General features: G+C 40.8%; 1 pseudogene across 1 annotated transcript; it reads left to right on the forward strand.

Moving 5' to 3' along the window:
- The first annotated feature begins 64 nt into the window (after nt 1-64).
- On the forward strand, nt 65-2,413 carry LOC117096654 (annotated as a pseudogene). Its single transcript, XR_004442568.1, has 2 exons — nt 65-1,584; nt 1,892-2,413. The product of XR_004442568.1 is annotated as an RNA-binding motif protein, X chromosome-like (transcript).
- The last annotated feature ends 9,154 nt before the right edge of the window (nt 2,414-11,567 follow it).

Below are 11,567 nucleotides of genomic sequence, written 5' to 3' on the forward strand. Positions count from 1 at the left end.
ATGAGGACTTTAAGAAAGGGTGAGATTTCGAGGGAAGAGAGTTTACAAAGAGTGGTTGAAAGTGAAACTTCTGGTTCGCCCTCGTTGCGCAGTAGTGCTAGCGGCTTCGCGGTTTGGTCCTCCGACCCGGCAGCCGCCACTGGTGCTGAGCGGCTAGGAGGCCCGTGTCGGTGAGCTCGTTGGCGCTTGAACCCATTGTCACCCCTCCGACTCACCGGCAAAAAAAAAAAAATGGTTGAAGCAGATCGTCCAGGAAAGCTCTTCATTGGTGGGCTTAATATGGAAACAAATGAGAAAGCTCTTGAAGCAGTATTTGGCAAATATGGACGAATAGTGGAAGTACTCTTGATGAAAGACCGGGAAACCAACAAATCAAGAGGATTTGCTTTTGTCACCTTTGAAAGCCCAGCAGATGCTAAGGATGCAGCCAGAGACATGAATGGAAAGTCATTAGATGGAAAAGCCATCAAAGTGGAGCAAGCCACCAAACTATCATTTGAAAGTGGTAGACGTGGACCGCCTCCACCTCCAAGAAGTAGAGGCCTCCAAGAGGTCTTAGAGGTGGAAGAGGAGGAAGTGGAGGAACCAGGGGACCTCCCTCACGGGGAGGACACATGGATGACGGTGGATATTCCATGAATTTTAACATGGGTTCTTCCAGGGGACCACTCCCAGTAAAAAGAGGACCACCACCAAGAAGTGGGGGTCCTCCTCCCAAGAGATCTGCACCTTCAGGACCAGTTCGCAGTAGCAGTGGAATGGGAGGGAGAGATCCTGTATCAGGTGGAAGAGATAGTTAGGGAGGTCCACCTGGAAGGGAGCCACTGCCCTCTCGTAGAGATGTTTATTTGTCCCCAAGAGATGATGGGTATTCTACTAAAGACAGCTATTCAAGCAGAGATTACCCCAGTTCTCGTGATACTAGAGATTATGCACCACCACCACGAGATTATACTTATCGTGATTATGGTCATTCCAGTTCAGGTGATGACTATCCATCAAGAGGCTATAGCGATAGAGATGGATATGGTCGTGATCGTGACTATTCAGATCATCCAAGTGGAGGTTCCTACAGAGATTCATATGAGAGTTATGGTAACTCACGTAGTGCTCCACCTACACGAGGGCCCCCCCCACCCCCCATCTTATGGTGGAAGCAGTCGCTATGATGATTACAGCAGCTCACATGACGGATATGGTGGAAGTCGAGACAGTTACTCAACCAGCCGAAGTGATCTCTACTCAAGTGGTCGTGATCGGGTTGGCAGACAAGAAAGAGGGCTTCCCCCTTCTATGGAAAGGGGGTACCCTCCTCCACGTGATTCCTACAGCAGTTCAAGCCGCGGAGCACCAAGAGGTGGTGGCCGTGGAGGAAGCCGATCTGATAGAGGGGGAGGCAGAAGCAGATACTAGAAACAAACAAAACTTTGGACCAAAATCCCAATTCAAAGAAACAAAAAGTGGAAACTATTCTGTCATAACTACCCAAGGACTACTAAAAGGAAAAATTGTGTTACATTGTTTAAATTCCCTGTTAAGTTCCCCTCCATAATTTTTATGTTCTTGTGAGGCAAAAAGTAAAACATGTTTAACTTTTTTTTTTTTTTTGAGGCGGAGTCTCGCTCTGTCGCCCGGACTGGAGTGCAGTGGCTGGATCTCAGCTCACTGCAAGCTCCGCCTCCCGGGTTTACGCCATTCTCCTGCCTCAGCCTCCCGAGTAGCTGGGACTACAGGTGCCCGCCACCTCGCCCAGCTAGTTTTTGTATTTTTAGTAGAGACGGGGTTTCACCGTGTTAGCCAGGATGGTCTCGATCTCCTGACCTCGTGATCCGCCCGTCTCGGCCTCCCAAAGTGCTGGGATTACAGGCTTGAGCCACCGTGCCCGGCAAACATGTTTAATTTTATTTGACTTTATGACATTGCTTTTCAACAAGCAAATGTTAAATGTGTTGACATGTACTTGTGTTGACATGTACTAGTGTTGCAACTTTCCAAGTAAAAGTATCCCTAAAGGCCACTTCCTATCTTGATTTTTCCCAGTAAATGAGGCAAGCAATTCTAAGATCTTCCACAAAACATCTAGCCATCTAAAATGGAGAGACGAATCATTCTACCTATACAAACAAGCTAGCTACTAGAGGGTGGTTGGGGTATGCTACTTATAAGATTTCAGGGTGTCTTCCAACTGAAATCTCAATGTTCTCAGTATGAAAAACCTGAAATCACATGCCTATGTAAGGAAAGTGCTATTCACCCAGTGAACCCAAAAAAGCAAATGGATAATGCTGGCCATTTTGCCTTTCTCACATTTCCTTGGGAATTTGCAAGAACCTCCCCTTTCCCCTCCCCCAGTAAGACCATTTAAGTGTGTGTTAAACAACTACAGAATACTAAATAAAAAGTTTGGCCAAAAAAAAAAAAAGTGAAACTTCTGCGTAGCTCTCTAACTTGAGATAAGATAAAAAGTAGAGCTCTGCTGAGGTCAGATACAGGGAGAGGACATCTGAATATTAAAGAAAAAACAAGACATGGAGAGAGAAGTTAAGGAAAAGTTAGGATATTGGTTTGGCCATTGTAACAATTATTGAAATCCTAGTAGTATAAAAGAGATGAAAGTTTTATTTCTCTTACAAAAACGTCTGGGTTGAGGGTAGTCCAGGAGATTAAAAGTGCTCTGTGAAACTGAAAAAGGTGCCCAGGTTTCTTCTATCTTGTTGCTCTTGAAGGCATTGTCCTTGTCTATGTGATCAGAGTTGGTCATCCCCTCCACATCCATATTCCAACCCAAAGAGGGAGGAGAGCGGAAGTAGAGCACAGTCTTCTTTTAAGGGCAGAAACTCTGAATTGCACACATCACTCTGTTGATGTTCTGTTTGCCTGAACATCCTCAGATGGTGAAACCTACTTGCAAGGGAGGCAGGGCAGGATATTCTCTGGGTGGGCAGTTCAGTGCCAGGCAAAACTCAGGGGAGTACATTACTAAAAGAAATCAGGGAAGGCTAAACAGAGGAACAATTAGCAGCCTCTGCACTTATAGTTAGGTAAACAAAACAGCCTAAATCTCAATAAGCTTGAGTTGGCTGCAGGGAGTTTGAAAGCTAATCTGGGTTCAGATTGCAGAGGGGTGTGTGTGTGTTGGTTTTACAGCGGAGCAAGGCAGTAGAAAAGGAAAGCTTATAGAGTAAATCTGTATACTTAGTGTAATTGACATTGTACTATAGCAGGACACACTCTGAGGTCCATGACTCTAGCTCATAAGTATGTCTTCAGTTCAGGGGTGAGTCAACATTTTCTGTGAAGGGACAAATAATGAATATGTCAGCATTTGTGGGCCATGCAATCTCTGTCAAATATATTCAAGTTTGCCATTGAATTACAAAGGCAGCCTAAACAATATGGAAGCAAATAGGCATGGTTATTTTCCAAGAAAGTGTTATTTATGAAAACAGGCAGTGGTTCAGATTTGACCTGTGGGCGGGCCTTAGTTTGCTGCCCCCTGCTTTAGTCTATTGCTTCTGAATCTAGTATCTGTCCCCATCTAATATAAACCTGCTATCTACTATTTACTTATCAATTTATTTAACTGAGGTTGCATTCTATGCTAGGCCCTGAGATACAAAAGCGAGACATAGTACCTGAAAACAGGGAGGTTATTGTCCAGAAAGGAGATATACAAGGAAGTAAATTCAAAGCACCCTGGTAATTTCTACAGTAGACGTATGGGCCAGAATTTGTAGGAACGTGAGGGAAGGTATGCCAAAGCTTGCCTGAGTGTCAGGGAATGCTTCTCAGAGATAAGGTACACAGGGACCTGAAGACAAATGGAAGTAGCCCTTGGTGACCAAGCAGGAAAGACATTTAAGGGGAAGAAATGGCATGTGTGTGAAAATGAAGAGTTTGGCATGTTTCTAGCACCACAAGCTTTCAAGGAGCAGAGGTGAAGGCCTAGGAGTTCAGACTATAAAGGTCATTTACGATCATTCTAAAGAATTTTGTTTTTTATTGTAGATAATGGGGATTATTGAGAAAACATTCAATCAGGCAGTAATGGTTTCACATCTGAGTGTTAGAGAGATGCCTCCTGAAGGAGTGTGTGCCATGGATGGAAGGGGAGGAAAACTAGAGCAGGGATGCCATTGAGGGTTAGCATGTGTTTAGGAGAAAGAGGGCAGGGGGCTGAAACTAGTGGCCAGCAATAGGCAGGTATATTAGTCCATTCTCACATTGCTATAAAGAGCTACCTGAGACTGGGTAATTTATAAAGAAATTTATAAAGAAAATAGGTTTAATTGACTCACAGTTCTACAGGTTGTACAGGAGGCATGGCTAGGGAGACCTTAGGAAACTTAATCATGGTGGAAGGGCAAAGGGGAAGCAGGCATGTCTTCACATGGTGGCAGGAGAGAGAGAGTGAAGGGGCAAGTGCTACACACTTTCTAATGACCCGGTCTTGTGAGAATTCACTCACTATCACGAGAACAGCAAGGGGGAAACCACCACCATCATGTAATCACCTCCCATCAAGTCCCTCCCCCAACATTGAGAATTACAATTCAACATAAGATTTGGTGGGGACACAGAGCCAACCCCTATCAGCAGGGAAATTTAAAAAATTGATTCAAGAGATTTTTGGGAGTTTGAGGTGATATAAACTCTTGCAAATTGTAAAGGGAGAAGAAAAATCAAGAATGACACCCAGAATACTGACTTGAGTAACCAAGTGCAAGGTGGCACTTATCAAGACAGAGTAGGGGACACAGGAAGACTAGGTTTTGGGAATTTGATATGTATTTAATATGCTTATGCAAAATCCAGGTGGAGTCTATCATGCAGTTGTCAGTTCCTTGGGAGACTAGAACTACAGACTTAATCAACTAAGATGCTTCAGTTTGGAGGTGGGGAAATGTAATTACTTACACTCCATTACATTCTGGAAAATGCAACTTAAACAATCAAAATGAGCAAATACAGAAGTCCAGGGAAAATCAAAATATGGTTATAAGATATAAAATCAAACCAAAGTCTGCCTATGCTTATAATAGACTTCAAATTTTGCACTAAAATTCCTTATAGCCAATGCAAAAAATGAGGCAGTTGCTTGAATCACTGTATCTGTAGGACAAACACCAGTTATTTAGGGGAAGCCAGTTGGTCTTGGTACTGAGACTTTCCAATGTGATGTGGCGAGAAAATTCTCCAACAATATCCTCATAGAAAATAAAATGTTTCATTGGACTTTATCTTCGGTTCTCAAAAGGGAACAACTAAAGCAAAGCTGTAGCAGGTCAGTTTTATAGGGGTTCAGTCATTCTCAATTCATTCATCTTCATAAAGTGCCTAGGTCAATAACCCTTCCAGGGTGTTGTGACAGAGGGAGAACAGAACCAGGTGGAATCCATATGACCTTCTGGTTCCCAGCATGGCAATATCAAGAAAACAATATAGTCTTACAGACCGTTGTCTTAAAGAGGGCAGTTTTATTCTCTCATCTTATGGATTTTGCTTAACTGTATTTCTTTGTATTTATACATTTAAATTGTTTATCTGAAGAAGATCAACATTACAGGGCAGATATTTTCAAAGTCACTAGTTTTAGGTCAGAATAACTTTTCTTGTTTAAAATGTTACAAATGGATCAGTAGAATAACTATTGCTATGAGCCATTATCTGGAACACGGGAATGGACCGGTACTGAATCACTATTATCCAGCACTTTTTCCTGTTTCTGTAAAAAGGTTAGCTGGGTAAACTTAGAGTCTGAAATAGAAGAGGAGCAGATTATCTAAATTAGAACATATGTTCATCACTTTTCTCCTCAAAAAAGAGCATCTCTCAACAATATGATTCATCATCTCTACTATCCAGGTTTTGTTCTTTCCATCTAAACAGAATCAGATCCCTCATGTACACTATGAGAATATCCTTAGTGCTTGTTGCAGTAATCTCCACTTATTTATAATTATCCTTCAACCTTTTATGATCGGAAGATGTTGGGAATTGAGTTGAAGAAATATGTGGAAAAATGGGGCATATGGATATAACAAAGAGATTTACTGCACTTACTTCTAGCTTAGATTTCTGATACCTTTCCTCATAAACTGTTTATTCTCATTTTAAAAATTATAAACTTACATCTGGAATTAAAGACTTTTTGTAAACTACAATATATGAAAAGAAAATGATCAAAGTGTAAATACACAGCATTAAAAATTGTTACGTGTAAATACTCAGGTAGCTATCATACAGACCAAGAAATATGATTTTGGCAGAATTCCAGAAATATCTCCTGCCACACCCGCATATCTCTTCCCATCATCAGTTCCTCCATTCCACAGTCATCATGACTCACTTTTATGATCATCACTATGCATGCCTAAATACTGGCTTTTTGAACTTTCTGTAAATGGAATCATTGAATATATATCTTTTGTGTCTGATTTCTTTTATTCAGTCTTATGTTTTTAGAATTTATCCATGGTGTGGTGTGCTATGATGCATTCATTTTCCATTCATTTTCATTGCTGTGTTAAATTTCACTGTTTGAATAAATCCCAATTACTTATTCATTTTATTATTTATGGACATTTGAGTAGTTTCCAGTTTGGATCTCCCCTGCCCCTCACTTCTTCAGTCAGTCTTGTTGCTCTTTGGTAATGCAATTTCCACAATAAAAAAGGGTTGGAAAGAGGACATGAGGAGTTTTGGTTACTGTCAGCCATTACAAACGTTTTCTGGAAAACTATCTTCTATGAAGTCATTTGACCACGCTTACCTTTTAAAAAATATATAATTTTAACTTTTATTTTAGATTCAAAGGGTACATGTGCAGGTTTGTTACATGAGTATATTGTGTAATGGTTTAGAGTACGATTGATCCTGTCACCCAAATAGTGAGTATAGTATTCAATAGTCAGCTTTTCAACCCTTGTCCCCCTCCTACTCTCCATCCATCTCCCCTCTAGGACTCCTCAGTGTCTGTTGTTCCCATCTTTATGTCCATGTGTACCCATGTTTAGCTCCCACTTATAAGTCAGAACATGCAGTATTTGGTTTTCTGTTCCTGTGTTAATTTGCTTAGGATAAAGGCCTCCAGCGGCATTCATGTCGCTGCAAAAGACATGACTTAATTCTTTTTAATGGCTATATAGTATTCCATGGTATATATGTACCACATCTTCTTTATCCAGGCCTTACCTTTTGATCATACGTGATACATAAAAAAGTGTCATGCAAAATGGTGAAACACTGAACATACTAAGTATCAGTTATTCTGTTATCACAATTTTTACACTTTTAAAACTAAGATTAATTAGTTAGTGAGCATTAATGAATGTGTACAATATCAGGTATTGTGTGCTAATCCTCCCAAAGCTCTACAAAGTAGAAACTATAATTATCCCCATTTTACAGATGAGAAACTGAGGCACAGAGGTGGAATCACTTACATGCAATCACACAGCTATTAAATACAGCATTTACTGCATTTAGAATTCAGCCTAGATAATCAGATTTCATATTGTTTTCTTTTTTATTATTATTATTATACTTTAAGTTCTAGGGTACATGTGCATCACGTGCAGGTTTGTTACATATGTATACTTGTGCCATGTTGGTGTGCTGCACCCGTCAACTCATCAGCACCCATCAACTCGTCATTTACATCAGGTGTAACTCCCAATGCAATCCCTCCCCCCTCCCCCCTCCCCATAATAGGCCCTGGTGTGTGATGTTCCCCTTCCCGAGTCCAAGTGATCTCATTGTTCAGTTCCCACCTATGAGTGAGAACATGCGGTGTTTGGTTTTCTGTTCTTGCGATAGTTTGCTGAGAATGATGGTTTCCAGCTGCATCCATGTTCCTACAAAGGACACAAACTCATCCTTTTTTATGGCTGCATAGTATTCCATGGTGTATATGTGCCACATTTTACTATTGCACTAAGTACCCTAACTAAGAACAAGCATGAGGAGAAAAGGTAGAACTTATACTTCCGATCAGCTTACATTTGTAAGATCATATGATACTTAGTTCTTTCTTTCTTTTTTTTTTTTTTGAGACAGTCTCGCTCTGTTGCCCAGGCTGGAGTGCAGTGGTACAGTCTCAGCTCATTGCAAACTCTCCCATTCAGGTTCAAGTGATCCTCCTACCTCAGCCTCCCGAGTAGCTGGGATTACGGGTGTGCACCACCACGCCCAGATAATTTTTGTATTTTTATTAGGGATAGGGTTTTGCTATGTTGGCCGGGCTGATCTTGAACTCTTGGGCTCAAGTGATCCACCAGCCTTGGCCTCCTAAAGTGCTGGGATTACAGGCGTGAGCCACTGTGCCCAGCCAGATGCTGAGTTCTGATTTAGAAACAAAACAATACAAAACAAATCACCTTCACAACTATACAACCACCATGACCTATGTTAGGGCAGAAGCAGGATTTGTAGGTTGGGTCCCCTGCAGCTTGTTAGGACTTCATTTTTCTCTCCCACCAGATCGAGTCCTGCAAACATAGAAGGTCTCAAGAGAACCACCTCATTAGTACTCACACAGGAGCAGATCCTATCATCTACAGCCATAGCTTCCCAGCATTGGTGGAAAAGGTCAGCTTGCAATCAGTCACAGCCTATGGTCAGGTAGTCTGGGCCACAATATTATAAGGTAAACAGCAATGACAACCTAAGCAGAGGCATTTCATTCCACACAAAATCTGCAATGCCTTCCACAGGACCTGCCTGCTCATCAGCACTCAATAAATGTCTGGTGAAGAAGCTAGAATTAAAAGATATAAAACTGGCTTGACTGATTTTATGAAACTGAATCCTTTTGCTGTTATTGAGAATCGTTAGAATGTCATTCTGAGCAAAGCTCTGATCTCCATCTTTCCTCCTCTTTGAAAATCTGTTATTCTTTGGGACCTGCTGTGGGCGTGCTCATAAACAGTGCCGTACATAGTGCTTTCTGGCAAAGCGTTTGTTTGCGGTTGTGTAGACACAGCCATAAATGTGTGGCATTGTCTTCTGGCATCCAAAAGCAAAAGCAGTGAATTAAAATCCCGATTTATTTATATATCTCCTCTCTTCAGTTGAATATTTTGTTCAGAAGAGTTATATTAATATGATTTATCACAATAAACAGCATGGTTCCTGCTTTAATTGATTTATCTTTTTCTTCATATAAAAATTCCCTATATCTCTGTTCTGCACCAACTTTAAATGTCTTTTTCACCCCATAGATCTTTGTTGGCACTGATAATTTCTACAGAGATCAGATTTTTTTTTAATACAGTCTGCATCTTAAATCATTCATTTTCTCATTTTCTAAGTGCTGACTATAGTCATCCTTACATTTACTGAAATTAGCATGAGTTTTAAACAATTAATCACAAAAGAAGTGGGGTGGGTTTTTGCTTTTTAAAAAAGCCTTTGCTGTTCTTTATGGATGAAACAGTTGATATTTTGTTAAGAGATTTTTATCTGAGTTTAATTCCCTAGCTTTAATGTATTCTTAACTGTTCTAAATGAAATGGTTTGTCTTAAATGAAAGTGTATCTATGGTAGCATAGCTATATCTAGTCTTTAAAATGGATCATTTCATTTCATACATGCTATAGAATCTTGAATTTCACCTTTACTCAGCTCAATTTCTTTACTAAAAATGACTCTGTTGCTCCAAATTCCTACACCAATAGATTGGCTATATCAAATCCAAGCAGTAATTGTTCATAAGCACATGTTTTATAACATGTGCTAATAGAGTAATAAAATATATTGCAATAACAATATGCTCTGCCTGATAGAATTTCATCATGAGACTCCATTAACACATTCAGCTGGTATCAGCTTGTGAAAATGCCTTCCATTGTGGTGGAAAGGAAATACTCTGTATGAGTGAATGGAGAAAATGGGCTTGAGAGAGGAATTTCTAGAAAGCCTAGGTAGAATGAAAGAATCAGAACCATGAATGGATGCTGAGCAAACATCTTGGACATGCATTGTGCTGCGCCTGCACTTTCCTACCCCTTAATCCTCACCCTTCACAGTCCAGAGGCTGCCCTCAAACCTGAATAGAGCTTCTCTCCTAAGCTCACTAACCAAGCTCCTACCCACAATGGCCTTAACTTACTCTATCCTATTTTCCGCATGCAAGCATTAACCCTTCCTTCTTTGATTTTCCTCTTCCCTTGACTCTGTGAGGCTAGCTCTCCTCCTACTTTTCTAAACGTTCACTCTGGCTCCTCTTGGGCTCCATGCTACAACCCTGCCTGTACCCAGGTCCTGTCCCTGGTTCTGTTCTCCCCACTATCTGCTCTCCTTCCCTAGTTTGTTTCCCTCCGTTCACCGCAACACCACTCCCAGGCCTTACCTGTCTCCTGTGTTGTGGCACCCATGTCAGTGCCTGTGAAATGCAGGAACCTTAACTCAACTTGCCCCAAACCAGATGATGTTTCACTGTCCCCCACATCAGCCTTTCTTCTGAGGGCCGTTTTCCCTGTGCTTTTTACTCTGGTCTCCTGTGATCCGCTTGGTCTGTTTTAGGAGGAGTTTGGCCTCAGAACATGTCAGGGTATTTCACCTACTCGAGTTGGGTTCTTCTGGCACCAGGCCTTTCGCTTGTTTCCCCTGTATTTCATTTCCAAGTTCAGTCCTCCTCATCTCAGCGCCTGGAATGTTGGGGTACACCCCTGAAATGTTTCCCTGATTTCTTTCTTCTTTTAAAATCTGACTTATCCTGCCCAGTATTGGAAATCAGTCCTCATAACATGTTCTCAGGCCAACCTCCTACTAAAAACAACTCCAGTGACTCCCTATTTTCTGCCAACTAAAGTTAGTGTAGTATCTCCATGACCAAGCCATAATATCTTCCTAGACTTGTTTCCCACTACTTTCGTATGTATGTTCTCTGGACTTCAGCAAAACTTAATCGCTTGTAAACATCATAGTTAATGAACATTATTCCTGCTGTCTCTCAGGTTTTGCAAATATTTAAACATATAAATGACCAAACAACATAAGAAGAACCACATAATATATACCATTTCGCCATGAGATACTTAATCATAAACTTATAATTTTGAAAAAAATTAACTTTTGTATTTGTTACTTTTTTTAATTATGTAGATTCTTTCAAGAATTATGCTAAATTCTAAAATGACTTTCTTGTTCTGCGTATTCTCTTCTTTTTGTGGAAAAGAACCTGATGGCTTGAACCTTGAAGCCTAACTCTTCCACGAATTAAAAGCTGTTTAATTTGCATGGATTATACACATATTCTTTTGATCTTAATTCCTTGACTGCGTTTTCAGCTCTCTAGTCCTTCAGTTAGAAAATGAAGCCACATTTGACACCTGCTCAATGCCTTTTACACACCATCTGACCCCTCAGCATGCCTCCAAGCCCTCAAACAGCCCCAGCCCCTTCCTCCCTCCCTGACCTTACATTTTGTGTTTCAAAGACACCTCCTGAAACATGGAGCTTTGCCTTCTGATCTTTACTTTCTTACATAAATGCACAATGCAACACATATTGGCTTACTGAATTCAAATAAGTTATATATTTACAAGAATGTGATTTTTTTCTTA

This window comes from Trachypithecus francoisi, unplaced genomic scaffold (genome assembly GCF_009764315.1).
Source record: "Trachypithecus francoisi isolate TF-2019V2 unplaced genomic scaffold, Tfra_2.0 Contig01461, whole genome shotgun sequence".
Taxonomy (NCBI): domain Eukaryota; kingdom Metazoa; phylum Chordata; class Mammalia; order Primates; family Cercopithecidae; genus Trachypithecus; species Trachypithecus francoisi.